This window comes from Rhinolophus hipposideros (genome assembly GCF_964194185.1).
Source record: "Rhinolophus hipposideros genome assembly, chromosome: X".
Lineage (NCBI taxonomy): Eukaryota > Metazoa > Chordata > Mammalia > Chiroptera > Rhinolophidae > Rhinolophus > Rhinolophus hipposideros.
The window spans coordinates 21,852,833-21,867,702 of record NC_138046.1 but is presented as its reverse complement, the minus strand read 5'-3'; the positions used below and the strand labels follow the sequence as shown (position 1 = coordinate 21,867,702).

Genomic DNA, 14,870 nt, shown 5'->3' with positions numbered 1-14,870 from the left:
ATACCTCCATCTTTGTTCTTATTTCTCAGGATTTCTGTGGCTACGTGCTGTATCTTAAGTTCCATATAAATTTTAGGATTGTTAGTTCTGTGAAAAATGCCATTGATATTTTGATTAGGATTACATTGAATCTATATTTTGCATTGGATAGTATGGACATTTTAACTATATTAATTCTTAAATCCATGAGTGTGATGTATGTTTCCATTTATTTGTATCTTCTTTAATTTCTGTCTTCAGTGTCTTATAATTTTCTGAGTACAGATCTTTTACTTCCTTGGTTAAATTTTGTCCTAAGTATTTTATTTTTGATGTAATTTCAAATGGGATTATTTTCTGAATTTCTCTTTTTGAGAGTTCATTATTGGTGTATACAAATGCAACCAATTTCTGAATATTAATTTTGTACCCTGCTATTTTACTAAATTTATTTATCAGTTCTAATAGTTTTTTTGGTGGAATGTTTGGAGTTCTCTATATACAGTATCATGTCATCTGCAAATAATGCCAATTTTACTTCCAGCTTTCCCATTTGGATGCCTTTTATTTCCTTTTCTTGTCTATTATAATTCTGGTGACTAGAACTTCCAGTACTATGTTGAATAAGAGTGGTGAAAGTGGTCATCGTTGTCTTGTTCCTGATCTTAAGGGGAATGCTTTTAGTTTTTCCCCATTGAGTATGATGTTAACTGTGTGTTTGTCATATGTGGCCTTTATTATGTTGAGATATGCTTTCTCTAATCCCACTTTGCTGAGAGATTTTATCATAAATAGATGATGGATTTTGTCAAATGCTTGTTCTGCATCTATCGAGATGACCTTATGATTTTTGTTTTTTATTTTGTTTATGTGATGTATCACATTAATTAATTTGCAGATATTGAACCAACCTTGTGTACCAGAAATGAATCCCACTTGATCGTGGTGTATGATCTTTCTAACGTATTGCTGAATTCAGTTTGCTAATATTTTCTTGAGGATTTTTGCATCTATGTTCATTAGGGATATCAGCCTATAGTTTTCATTTTTTGTAATGTCTTTGTCTGGTTTTTGGATCAGGGTAATGGTGGCCTCATGAAATGAGCTTGGGAGCCTTCCCTCCTGGATATTTTGGAATAGCTTGAGGAGAATAGGTGTTAATTCATTTTTGAATGTTTGGTAAAATTTACCTGTGAAGCCATCTAGTCCAGGACTTTTTTTTGTTGGGAGTTTATTGATTACTGATTCAATTTTGTTGGTAGTAATCAGTCTGTTCAGATTTTCTGTTTCTTCTTGATTCAGCATTAGAAGATTGTGTGCTTCTAAGAATTTATCCATTTCTTCCAGTTTGTCCAATTTGTTGGCGGGTAGTTGCTGGTAGTATTTTCTAAAATTTTTTGTATTTCTGCGGTGTCAGTTGTCACTTCTTGTCTTTCATTTCTGATTTTATTTATTTGGGTCCTCTCTTTTTTTCCTGGTGAGTCTGTTTAAAAATTTGTCAATTTTGTTTATCTTTTCAAAAAACTAGCTCTTGGTTTCATTTACTTTTTTTTTTGTGGTCTTTATTTCATTTATTTCCACTGTGATCTATATTATTTCCTTCCTTGTTCTCACTTTGGGCTTATTTTGCTGTTTTTTTTCCAGTTCCCTTATGTGTAAAAATAGGCTGTTGATTTGAGGTTTTTCTAGTTATTTTAGGTAGGCCTGCATTGCTATGAATTTCCCTCTTAGGACTACTTTCGCTGTGTACCATAGATTTTCAGTCATTCTTTTTTCATTTTTGTTTGTCTCTAAGTATCTTTTGATATCTTCCTTGATCTCATTGTTGACCCATTAATTATTTAGTATCATATTATTTAGTCTCCATGTGTTTGTGTGTTTTTCAGTTTTCGTCTTGTAATTGATTTCTAGTTTCATACCACTGTGGTCAGAGAAGATACTTGATATGATTTGGGTCTTCTTAAATTTATTGAGACTTGTTTTGTGGCTTAACGTGGTCTAATTTGGAAAGTGTTCCATGTATGCTTGAAAAGAGTGTATATTCTACTGCTTTGGGGTGAAATGCCCTAAAAATATTAATTAAATGCGTCTGGTAGTGTGTCATCTAAGGCCGCTGTTTCCGTGTTGATTTTCTATCTGGAGGATCTGTCCATTGGTGTCAGTGGGGTGTTAAAGTCCCCTACTATGATAGTGTTGCTGTTGATATCTGCCTTTATCTCAGGCAATATTTGTTTTATATATTTAGGTGCTGCTATATTGGGTACATAGGTGTTTACCAGGGTTATGTCCTCTTGTTGGATTGATTCCTTTATTATTATGTAATATCCTTCTTTGTCTCTTATTATAGTCTTCATTTTAAAGTATACTTTATCCAATTTAAGTATTGCTACCCCAACTGTTTTCTCATTTCCATTTGCGTGAAATGTTTTTTCCATCACTTTACTTTCAGTCTGTATGTGTCTTTCGATATGAGGTGGGTCTATTGTAGACAGCGTATGCATGGGTCTTGTTTTTTTATTCACTCATCTACCCTATGTTTTTTGATTGGAGCATTTAATCCATTTACATTTAAAATGATTATTGATAGGTACATAGTTATTGCCATTTTATTATTCGTATTTTTGATATTCATTAGTGTTTCTCATTTTTATTTTTTTTCTCCTTTCTTCTGTTTAAAGAAGTCCTTTTTAACATTTCCTGTAATACCGGCTTGGTGGTAATAAATTCCTTTAGCTTTTTCTTATCTGGGAAGCTCTTTATCTCTCCCTTAATGTTAAATGATAGCCTTGCTGTGTAGAATAGTCTTGGTTTTAGGACCTTGTTTTCCTTCACTTTGAATTTTTCCTGCTACTCCCATTTGGCCTGCAAAGTTTCTGTTGAGAAATCAGCTGATAATCTTATAGGAGCTCCCTTGTTGTCTTTATCTTGCTGCTTTCAGGATTCTCTCTTTATCTTTAACCTTTGCCATTTTAACTATGATGTGTCTTGGTGTGGGCCTGTTTAGGTTCATCTTGTTTGCGACTCTCTGCACTTCCTGGTGTTGTATGTCTATTTCCTTCACCAGATTGTGGAAATTTTCAGTCATTATTTCTTCAGACAGGTTCTCAATTCCTTGCTCCCTGTCTTCTCCTTCTGGTACTCCTATGATGCGAATGTTGTTATGCTTGATGTTGGCCCATAGGTCCCTTAAACTATCTTCATTGATTTTTATTCTTCTTTCTTTTTGTTGTTCCAATTGAGTGAATTCTGCTCGCTTGTCCTCTAAATTATTGATTTGATTCTCTGTTTCATCTAATCTGCTGGTGATTCCTTCTAGTGAATTCTTCATTTCAGTTATTGTGTTCTTATTTCTGACTAGTTCTTTTTTATGGTTTCTGTGTCCTTCATTATGCTTGCTATTTCTTTGTTGAAATTCTCACTAAGTTTCTTAAGGATTCTTCTAATCAGTGTTTTAAACTTTGTCTCTGGTAGGTTGTTTGCTTCCATTTCGTTTAGTTCCATCTCTGGAGGTTTCTCCTTTTCTTTTATTTGAGACATGTTTTTTGTTTGTTTGTTTGTTTCCTCATTCTGGCTGCTGCTGGTGTTTGCTTCTACATACCATGTTTCCCCAAAAATAAGACCTACCCCGAAAATAAGCCCCAGTTAAGATGCATTTAGTATGTCATGAGGATGTTCCAGAAGAAGACGACATGACTGTATTTGAATAAATGTAGATTGTTGTACATGAAAAAATAAGACATCCCCTGAAAATATGCCCAAATGCATCTTTTGGAGCAAAAATTAATATAAGACCTGATCTTATTTTGGGGGAAAGACGGTATAAGACCTGGTCTTATTTTCGGGGAAGCACGGTATTAGGTAGAGCTTCTATGCCTCTCAGTGTTTGCCAGATGACCTTATGTACTATGTGTCCTGTATGGTCCAATTGCGCAATCTTCCTAATCTCCTGTACTTGTGTTCCAGGAGTGTCCTTTGTGTGTTGTTTGTGTTCTCCTGTTGTAGTTGAGCCTTGATTGCTTTTGGTGCATCAGTGAGTGGGATTGACTCCCAGTTTGACTGTGAGTATTGGCTATGCCCACAGTGTATGAGCTACTGTATGGGGGCTAACCCCTCAGAGAAGGCTTTGCCCCCATGGGCTCTTGTGCCTTTTGAGACTCTCCCTTTGGGTGTGCTTCTTGTGGGGCTAACCAGGTAGTGCTGTGGTGTTGTCTGAAGCTGGCCTCTGGCTGTGTTTTTTCTGGTGTCTTCTGGGCAGGGCTCTTGTGCAGGCCAATTTCAGCCTTGCCTGGTACCAGCCCACAGCTACCTGGTAGGTGCCTCAAAACTACATATGGTTGGCTGCTGACTGTGCTGGACCTGGAGACGTGGGGGTGGCCTCTCTGTGTATTGAAGCTGGCTGCCACCAATAGTGGACCTGAAGCAGCTTAGCAAAAACCCCAGGTCCGCCTAGGTCTGTTGCCATCTGCCAGCTGCCCATAAGGCCTTGCTGTTGAAAGAGGCTGCTTAGCTGCATGTGCCGGGCTGGTTGACCCAGTGATGAGAGTGCCCTTGGCAGTGCAGCACTAGCTAGGTAGGGTATAGTTCAAGGGAGTCATGAGACATGACTGATGGTTTTTACAAAGTTAACGCAGATTCCGTTCTTACACCAACCAGAACCTGGCCTGTGACCACCTTGTACGGTGCCTCGAGGACACTGCAGCCAGCTACTGCCTCAGGCTTGCACATTCTTGAGAGCTGCCACCGAGTGGCTGCCGTGCAGTTTTCGGGTCATGTATACCACTCAAATCTCCCCGGGCCATTGCAGATTGTCTGGTGTTGTGAAAGATCTCCATGTCTTGTGGGGCTGGTCCGGCCACCCAGGTGCCCAGAGTGCTGTTGGCAATGCAGCTCTAGGTGGGTGGGGTGGGGTTCTAGCGAGCTAAGTGCTGTGGTAGGTGGTTTCTACAAAGTCAATGCAGTCTTGGCTCCCGCAGCACCGTTGCTGGTTCAACGACCTCCCCACAAAAATGTCCCGAGAACACTTCAGCCAGCCACCGCCTGTCTCAGGCTCACAACCGCCCTAATACATTGTAGCGCAGGTCTTGGGTTACTGCACACCAGCAAATGTTTCCTGGGCTGCCACAGGCCCTCTACCCACTTTAACAGGCTTCTGCAACCTGTGGGGTTGGGCCAGCAGCCCAGCAGTCAAGAGTTCCTGAGCCGATGTAGCACCAACTGTGCAGACGGCAGGGACCCAGGGTGTCACCATAGCAGTGTGCATACCTGGACTCTACCAGACCAATACGGTCCCAGGCTTGACCCTTTGGGGGAAGACTTAACCCTGAAAAGATGGTGCCCTCCTGTAAGCCACACGTGTGTCAGGCTCCACATAGGGACAACAGTGGCTCCTGTCCCTCCAGCTCCCTCACTGAAACCACACAACTCAGTCCTTCCCCACACGTCCCTGGGCCTCCTGACCTGCCGCCCCTCCACCAGAGACCAAGCAAATACCCACAAGTAAGCAAGGCCATGTGCCGGCTCTACAAGAGGGAGTCTGGGTTTCCAGCCACCTTCTACTCCACCAAGAAGAGCAGACAGGATCTTCGCTGATTTTCACTGCCAAATTGCGTGGCAACTTTTTCCCCAGCACAGGACCCCTGGGCTGGGGAGCACAGTATGGGGCTGGGGAGCCCCTCCCTCTTCAGGTGGGACCTCTGTCTCCGAGGTGTGCCTCCCAGAGTTCAGCCTCTCTCTGTGGGTTTGGGGTCAGCCTGTTTCACGTGTCTGCCCCTCCTACCAGTCTTGATGTGGTTTCTTTATATCCTTAATTATAGAGGTTCTGTTCAACTAGTCTTCAGATGATTCTTGAGGTTGATTGTTCTATAATTTATTTGTAATTTTGGTGTGATCTTGGAATGCCGTAGGCATAGCATTTACCTAATTCACCATCTTTGACCTATCTCTCGTGGCATTTTTTTAATGCATAATTTTCCTTAGGAATTCTAGGCTCTTACTTTGCATAGGGTACAGTTTAATATAATGCATATTTAAAAGTAACCATCTTATATAATGGATTGTGTTTGGCAAAACTGAAGTCATTTTATCTTAATTGATGATGGGAATGTCAAGGCTTATTGCCTTAACTTGGTGTAACACATTATGCATATGCTTTTATTTTGTTCAAAGTATCACTTCATTGTCGGTATACACTTGCCTTAGTATAGATATGCTGAGTTATCTGAGAGAGTGATATGATAATTAGAATGCTTTTGCCAGAAGTGAAAAAAATCCAATCAGAAGCGACTTAAACAATAAGGGTCATTTATCTCAAATAAGTTTTGAAGAAAGGAGGGTTCAGGGTTGTTTAAATCCAGTTGCTCAGTGATGTCATCAGAGTCCCAAGTTCATCCATCTTACCACTCTGCCAACTTCAGCAGCCTCACTAACCTCTGTAGCTAGTGGTTAGACCCAGGGTTCAGAATCATGAGTATAGTATGATCATATGTATTACAGATGTTGAGAAGAATATGTATCAATCTATTAGTAGTAGTTATCTCTGGAGCATAGAATTAGAGGAAGAATTTTAATTCTACTGGATGCATTTCTGTATCATTTGAATGCTTTTCACAAAGTATCAACAATTCAGATGATTTCATTTCTAGCTGATCTGTATCACATTACAAAATAGAAACATCCTTTTTGAAAATATACAATTATTGTTGAGTGATATCATGAACCATAAATTTGAGAGTCCTCTCCTATACTGGACTCTCCTTAAAATCAGTGCTGCAGGGACCTAGAGAAGTCAAATTCATAGAGACAGAAAGTAGAATGGTGGCTGCCAGAGGCTGTGGGGAGGGGTGAATAGGGAGTTGTTTAATGAGTATAGAGTTTCAGTTTTGCAAGATGAAAAGAGTTCTGGAGATTAGTTGCACGACAATATGAATATACTTAACACTAATGAACTGTACACATAAAGATTATTAAGATAGAAATTTTTATATTATAATATTTTACCATAATTTAAAATTTTAAAAATTTGTGCTGCTTTTCATGTTTTTCAATGTAAGTAAAACAGTGTTTGGAAAAACAAATCAGCGTGACAGAGGGCATTGAAGAACCATGAGTATCATTTAACATACAAATAAAGACGCCTATTTTCCAAATGTTGTAAAAATCCGTTACCCACAATTATTTTTTAAATTAAGCTCAGATGTTTTCTTCACCACTATCAGGAAATCACTTCACCCCGCTTCTGATGAGCAGAACCCCAAAGACCTCTTCTGACTATGGGGACTATGCCTTCTCTCCTAGTTACCCTTTGCTTTATCTCCTAAGAACTCTGAGGTTAGCATGCCTGTTCCCCCACTTTTCCACAGAGGAAGAGATTCCTCCGTTGAATTTGGTGCAGCCATGTCTTTTCTCCATCCCTGCCTCTCCTATTCCAAAAGAAGTAGGAGAGTGTCTCGTCTTCCAGTCGGAAATGGTTGTGCTTTTCTTGAGCAATCTGTTCATTTTAATTTTATGTCTGCTGATATTTATCTAATTAGGTTTTGCTTTTCACATTGGCAACTATTATACAAACCCTAAATCCAGTTTGTGGTCCACCCAGTAGTGAGTGTATAATACATTACTGGTCCTACTTTATGCTCTGTCCTTCTAGCCTACATTCAATTCATGTTCAGAATCTTCATAAACCACCTTAAATCATTTGAGGAACTACTAGGCAGAGACATGCGTAGACATAGCATACAACTCTTGTTCAGCATTTTCTAAGTGTTGTATGTCTAGTAACTACAGTAAGAAATGGGTTAAAACATAGCAAACGTAATAAAGTTAAAAATTATTTTTAAGGAATTTAATGTCTTTACAATAGTAGTTTTCTGTGGTCTTTTAAATGGAACTAAGCTGGGTCTTTCTTTCTACCTTAATTCCTTCACTGGAGATAACGCTTGGGAATCAGCTTCACTCAGCACCTTCCCCAACCCCTCCAATTTCCCCCATCACATCCTTCCTTGGTGCTGGGACTCTTGCTTCCTCCCGAGGACTTTTTTTCCCCTCCAGAGGGTAAGAGAAAGGCACAATGAGAAAATTACACAAGAAACACCAGTGAAATTTATTGACATCCCAGGAAACTATTTCTATTTTAATGCTTTGTTTCATATAGAAAAATTATCTAACGTAATTCCCTTGCAAACACCACCTATAGTACTTAAGCTGTGGGAGAATTCTCTTCCAGAAAAGAATTTTCCACATTATTACTATAAAAGAATCAGCCAAGTCCAATACTTGATTCATATTTTCTCCAATTTAAAAACTTTCCTGTGGCTTATGATTCTATAGCTTAAATTCAAATCCTACCTTCCGCAGACATTTCACACTATATCCCTGTTGATGTCATCAATTTCAGTCAGGCAATCTTCTCAAGATTTCCTGGATAAAGTTTTCCAATAGGAAATTCTAAGCCTTTGTCTAAAATGAAACCAGTTCCTTCCTTAGATATCAGTTAAAAATAATTTCTTCCAGGAAGTTTTTCATAATTATCTTAGAACAGTTTGCCACACCATGCAATTCTCTTGGTGTTTTTTTTTTATATAACATCATTATAATACAGTTAGAGTACCATAGTTTCTGTACATAGAGCATATGTATATCTTTAAGTTCAGGTTAGCATGTCTTTTCAATAAAATTATTACTCTTGTTAACCCTTAGTATTTCACATTCTATATTGTAAACTTTCAGGGCATTTGAATGATGATGATTATGAACTTCAGTAGCATGAGTTAAGCATATTAAAATTCTGCTTGTTCAAAGGTGTGGGGGGATGTGGGGGTTTAAAGGAAAACCTCAATTTTTCAGATGTGGTGCATGTCACTGCACAATTTCTCACTGATCAATGCTAATGAAGGGGAACATGGGGGAGGGGGCATATCCCAAACTAGATAAATCACAATATTTTCTAGTTGCTTTGGAAAGTAGATAATTATAGTATGCATTAAGAATTAGCATACAAATCTTTTTTAATTAGTAATAATATCTAATGTTGGAGAGGTACAAGGAAATTGATATTCTCGTACACTGCTGGAAAGTAAATTTGTATAAGCTTTCTGGCAATGTGTATCAACAGCCTTGTGACCCAGAAACTCTAACTCTGAATTTACCCTAAAGAACTCATTAAGGATGTGAGAAACGATTAGCTTAAAGGTTGTTATCACAACACTATGTATAAAAGCAAGCAAAAATATGGCAACAGTATGAATGCCCGACAACAGGGAATAGGTTAAATGACTGAGCCTTCATTATCTGTGTTTGAATCCGACTTCTAGCATTTACTAGCTGTATGACCTTGGGCGAGTTGCTTAATTTCCCTGGACCTCAGTTTTCTAATCTTTAAAATGGAGACAATTAGAATGTCTGCATTGTGGGGTTGTTGTGAGAACTGAGTAAGATATGGCTGGCACATAATGAGTGCTTTTTATTACGGTACATCCATGTAGTATGATGTTCAGCCTTTAAAATGGTGTTGCTGGTGAATTTTGACATGGAAAGATACTTAGAATGTGTTAAGTTATTTTTGTTTTGTTTGTAAAGTAAAAGTTCAGTTTTTTCATCTGTTTACAATACAGTACACAAAAGGCAATATGTTTCACATCATAGATTGCACTTCCAATGCCTTGTATTGGTCATTTCTTTGCCTAAAGGGAGACTAGCCAGGAAAGCCAGGCAATGCTTACATAAATAAGTTTGGTGGGGGTAGGGGGGTGGACAATGTTAATTTAATATCATCCTCACGGGGGTGGGCACATGGGGGCTGTTAGTCTCAAGCTGATTTTCAATGGCCATCAAGCTGGAAGCGTCAGAACACTACTTGTGGATGCTCATGCCATCTGAGGTTTCAGGCAGCCGCCACACACGGGCTCGACAGCGCTCTCTGGTAATTGCCCTTGCTGCCTTCCTCGATGGAGTCAGCAAAATACAGGGGCTTGTTCTGAATACACTGGACCAGGTCTCCTTTGACCTCCTTCTTGATCATAAGGGCTGGAGCTCTTGCACCTTTCAAATACTTTCTGGAGGCCACACACCCTCTGCTCATTCATGATGCTGATCCACTTGGAAACATCAGTTCCTTTCCTCTTCGCACCATCGTCATAGAGATCCCAAGCATTCTTGGGTCTGTCAGTTCGTAATCAATGACAGAGCCACCTTCCATTCTTCTGCCCTTTGGCAAGGACAACCGTCAGCTTGCGAAAGTCACCAGATGGGTCAAAAACAGTCCAGATTAGTCTTGTATATTTCCTGTAGACTGTTAATTTCCTGCAGCTCCTGGTTGTTCCTTGAGCAGATGATCTCCCTGAGGGAGTCCTCATCAGTCCCCAGCCCCTTCATGGAGGAGGCTTTCAGCTCAGAAGCCTCATACTGAACAGGTGTTTTCAAAAGGCCCCAAATCACCATCTCCAAGTGGCCGGACAAGGCTGACTTCAGTGCTGATGCAAGTTCCTTTTTGGTCCTTCTCTGGTAGGTGGAGGTGATATCCTGTCTCTGTTCATTGCTGCGGCTGGTCATATGTTGATGATGGTGACCTCATCCTCACCTTTAGTCTTGATGGCCATTTCAGTGTTCAAAATATCCCACTCAGCATAAAAGTTGGTGTACACTTTGATCTGCATGCACTTAGGGGTGTAGAGTGGTCACTCTCTAAGCTGAGCTTGCACAGAATTTCATGAACAATGGACATTTTGATAGAAGCTGCTCCTGGAGCTGAGAGCTGTGGACATCTCCAGATGTGGAGCCAGAATGTGTTGTTACTAAAACAAACAAACAAACAAAAAAAAAAACAAAAAAAAAAACTCCAAACTGCAAAATAGTATGTGCAGTAGGATCCAGGTCTGGAAAAATAAATGAGATATTTACTATACTCATCTCTGGATGGTGGGTGAGGCTGTTTTTTCTCCATTAATTATGTTTTATACTGAGCATGTATTGCTTTATAAAGAGAAAAAGATAAGTCAGTTTCTGTTGAAAAAAATAAAAGATCAGGATGAATAGATGGAACACAGAGGACAGGCAGTGAAAATACTTAGTACCATACTATAATGATGGATACATGCCATTATACATTTGTCCAAACCCATAGAATGTATAACACCAAGAATGAGCCCCAATGAAACTATGGACTTTGACTGATAATGTTGTGTCAGGGTAGGTTCAGTTATTGTAACATTTTACCACTTCTCTATGGCTTTTGATAGTGGGAGAGGCTATGATTATGTGAGGGCAGGGGAAATCTCTGTACCTTCAACTCAATTTTGCGTGGAAACACTGCTCTGAAAAATAAAGTCTATTAAATTAATAAAAATAAAAGATCAGATGGGAAAACGATGAAGAATGCTGGGTAGTAGGGAGAGGATACCCTAGTTTTATAAATACCATGTATAATCCAAGTTGTTTATAGATTATTAAACATTGAATTCTAGAAGTGTTTGATAATGATGGTGATAATAATGGTGGTAGTGGTAGTAATAGTCAGTTACCATTTATTGAGCACATACTATGTGCCAGACACGGTGCTAAGCATATTACATGCATTATCACCATTATCACATTTAATATAAATAGATGCTTAAAAGAGCTGTTACAGTTTTCATAACACTGTTTCATATAGCAACAAATCATATATCCAATATATCCCTTTTATGTAAGTTTTAAAACTTTTTTTATTAAAGTATAGTTGCCATACAATATTATATTAGTTTCAGGTATACAACATAGTTATTTGACATGTATGAGTATATACCTTACAATGTAATCACCACTATAAGTCTAGTACCCATCTGTCACTCTGCAGTTATTGTGATATTATTGACTATATTCCCTGTACTGTACACTACATCCCCATGGCTTATTTATTTTATAACTGGAGGTGTGTGTCTCTTATTCCCCTTCACCCTTTTTTAATGCAAGTTTTATTGAGAAAAGTTTCCTGACTTTTGTGAGAAGGGTCAGTTAGTAGCATTATTGATTTACATTAGGAATTTTCTTGAAATATCAACCCTGGAACACAATCAGCACAGTCCAGCCTGAGTTTCTGTCCAGTTGGCAGTCTACAGCCATCCAACCCCTCCCTCTTTATACTCACCCACTGGATAGAAATGAACTAGGCTCAGAATGGATGCATGTGTGAGTATGTCTATGCCAAAGTTAAATAGACAGTGCCGTTAGGTATAATCTGCTCTTCTGTGTATACCAAAGTAGATGATTTTTCCCACAGTGCAAACTTTGACTATGGCATTCAAGGCCTTTCCAGCATCTTCCCCCTCTCAGCATTAGAGTCTTCTGTACCTCCACAGATGCCTGGCGTTCCACTCACACAGGACTAATCACCTTTCCTAAAATATGTCAAGCACTCACACTTTTCTGTTGATTACTCGTATGCTGTCAAAATCCTTGTCCCATAAGGTCCAACTCAAATTCTACCTTATGCTTTTCTTATCTGTCTTCCCACTTCCCTACACTCGTTCACTTAATCTTTGCTTTTCATTCCCACCCCGCTTTGCCTCCATTTAACACTCATTTCCTTGTCTCTTATATAATATTTGCTTTTATGTCTCGATAGTAAGGTCTCAAAGAGTAATAACTATGGATTATTAGGTGTTGTTTTTTTTTTAAATCTTTTCTTCCCCTCTGAGCAGGAAAACAGTTCCTTACACATAATAAGGGCTCAATTAATATTGAAAAACTTGAGTTAGCCCTATTGTTTTCTGGTAGTGAATTCTTATAATGAAGTAATTGTCACTAATTATGAAATATAATTTATATGTAATGTATTTTCAGTTACCCACCTAAGAATATTCTATTGTTGCTCTTACAACCTTGGTTGTTTTCTCCACCTTCTAGGTAATGATTAGAAAAAACAAACCGATTTTAACACTTTGTTCAGCAAAATATAATTAGTGAGGTAGTATGCTCCTTTAAAAGTCATAGGGGGGCCGGCCCAGTGGCTCAGGCGGTTGGAGCTCCGTACTCCTAACTCTGAAGGCTGCCGGTTCGATGCCCACCCGGGCCAGTGGGCTCTCAACCACAAGGTTGCCAGTTTGACTCCCTCAAGGGATGGTGAGCTGCACCCCCTGCAACTAGCAACGGCAACTGGACCTGGAGCTGAGCTGCGCCCTCCACAACTAAGACTGAAAGGACAACTTGAAGCTGAACGGCAACCTCAACAACTAAGATTGAAAGGACACAACTTGACTTAGAAAAAAGTCCTGGAAGTACACACTGTTCCACAATAAATTCCTGTTCCCCTTCCCCAATAAAATCTTTAAAAAAAAAGTCATATGATGTATTATAGAAATGTACACTTGAAACCTATGTAATTTTAGGAACCATTGTCACCCTAATAAATTTAATTTAAAAAAGAAGAAACATTTAAAAAGTCATATGATACATTTTAAAATCTAATAAAAATTCATACAATCTATTCATAAAAAGATGTATTTGTTTAACGCATTTTTTGAGCACTCATCTTCTCCGCACCCACAAGTTCGCTCCTCTTACTGGCTGCCTTTCTTGACCACCATCCACCTAGAGGTTTTAGCTGGAAACCTCAGGCCAACCTTTAGCTCTTGACACTCTTTCTGATCATTTCTCCAGGCTGCCTCCTCTTCATCTTTCCCTTTTTCATTCAGACCCTCACCATCTCTCACCTAGCCAGTGACTCTGCTTCTAGCCCCTCTTCCCTCCATCTTCAATTTGTTTTGCGTATGCTGCTAGGAGTGTCTTTCTAAAACAGATATGATCTTGTTTAAAATACCTTTGAGGTTTAAGAACTCAGAGGGACCTATGCTTTAGGTTTCCTATTGGGTTCAAAGGCTAAAGTCCAAAATCCACAAAATGGTTTCAGCCAAATTTCCCCAAATTTGCTTCCTGTCATGCCCTGTCATGTACCAAGTTTCAGCCACCCTGAACCTCTCTGTTCCCCAAGCGTACCTCTCTGCTTGATCGTCTCTTCCCACTCCCTGAAATACCCTCCCTCCTCTTCTCTATCTACTGAATTCCTACCCTCTTCTGTGAAGCCTTCTCCAAGACCCTAGGCAGAGTTCTCTGTCCTTTGAACTTTCACAAATCATAACTTGTTCTGGCACTTACCTGTGACCTAGTTACCATACCTAGACATTGAATTTCTCAAGGACAGGAAAATGTCTTATGTCTTTGGATCCTCAGGGCCTAGCACAGTACTTGATCGTATACTAGGTGCTCATTAAATATTTTTGAATACACAACTCAGTGTGCTCTTAAGATATAATGTGAAAGTAAGATATGGTTAACTCGTTATCTAGCATTTCAAGAAGCAACCAGAATACAAGTAGAATGGATAAATGAATTCTACAGGTAATTTTCAAGCCTTATTTTCTCACTTAGCTTTAACTCCCTCCATTCTTTCATTTCCCTCTTGTATGGGTCCTCATAAACCTTGAGAAAAGACTGAAAAGGAGAAAGTAGCCCTGAAAAAGAGAAAATGCCTAGACAACAAGCATCTCAGCAAAAAAGAGTAAAATAGACTGAACTACTTGAAAGTGATTGCCTTAACTCACTCTATATATGAAAGTTTGGTTTCCCCAACTAGATTCCAAGATAAGAGTTATTGATGGACATGCTTTATTTATATTTCTTTTGTACACTTGGCAAGTTAGCTGCTGATTTTATGACTCTTCCAGCTTTTTCTGGATAATGCCTAGCTTTAAGCTTTACTAAAGGGATAAAACTGGGGAAAAAAATAGATGATTTCAAGATCTAGTGCCTGGGGAAAGGAAAGGTAGAGATAAACAAAATGCTCTATCTTCTGCCCCATATTTCTTATGTTAATAGTTATTTTATTCTGTTCTGATACACACACACACACACACACACACACACAC

General features: G+C 39.0%; 1 pseudogene across 1 annotated transcript; it reads right to left on the bottom strand.

Moving 5' to 3' along the window:
• Nucleotides 1-9,853: 9,853 nt before the first annotated feature.
• On the bottom strand, nt 9,854-10,693 carry LOC308494979 (annexin A2-like; annotated as a pseudogene). Its single transcript has one exon. The product of its transcript is annotated as an annexin A2-like (transcript).
• Between the last annotated feature and the right edge of the window lie 4,177 nt (nt 10,694-14,870).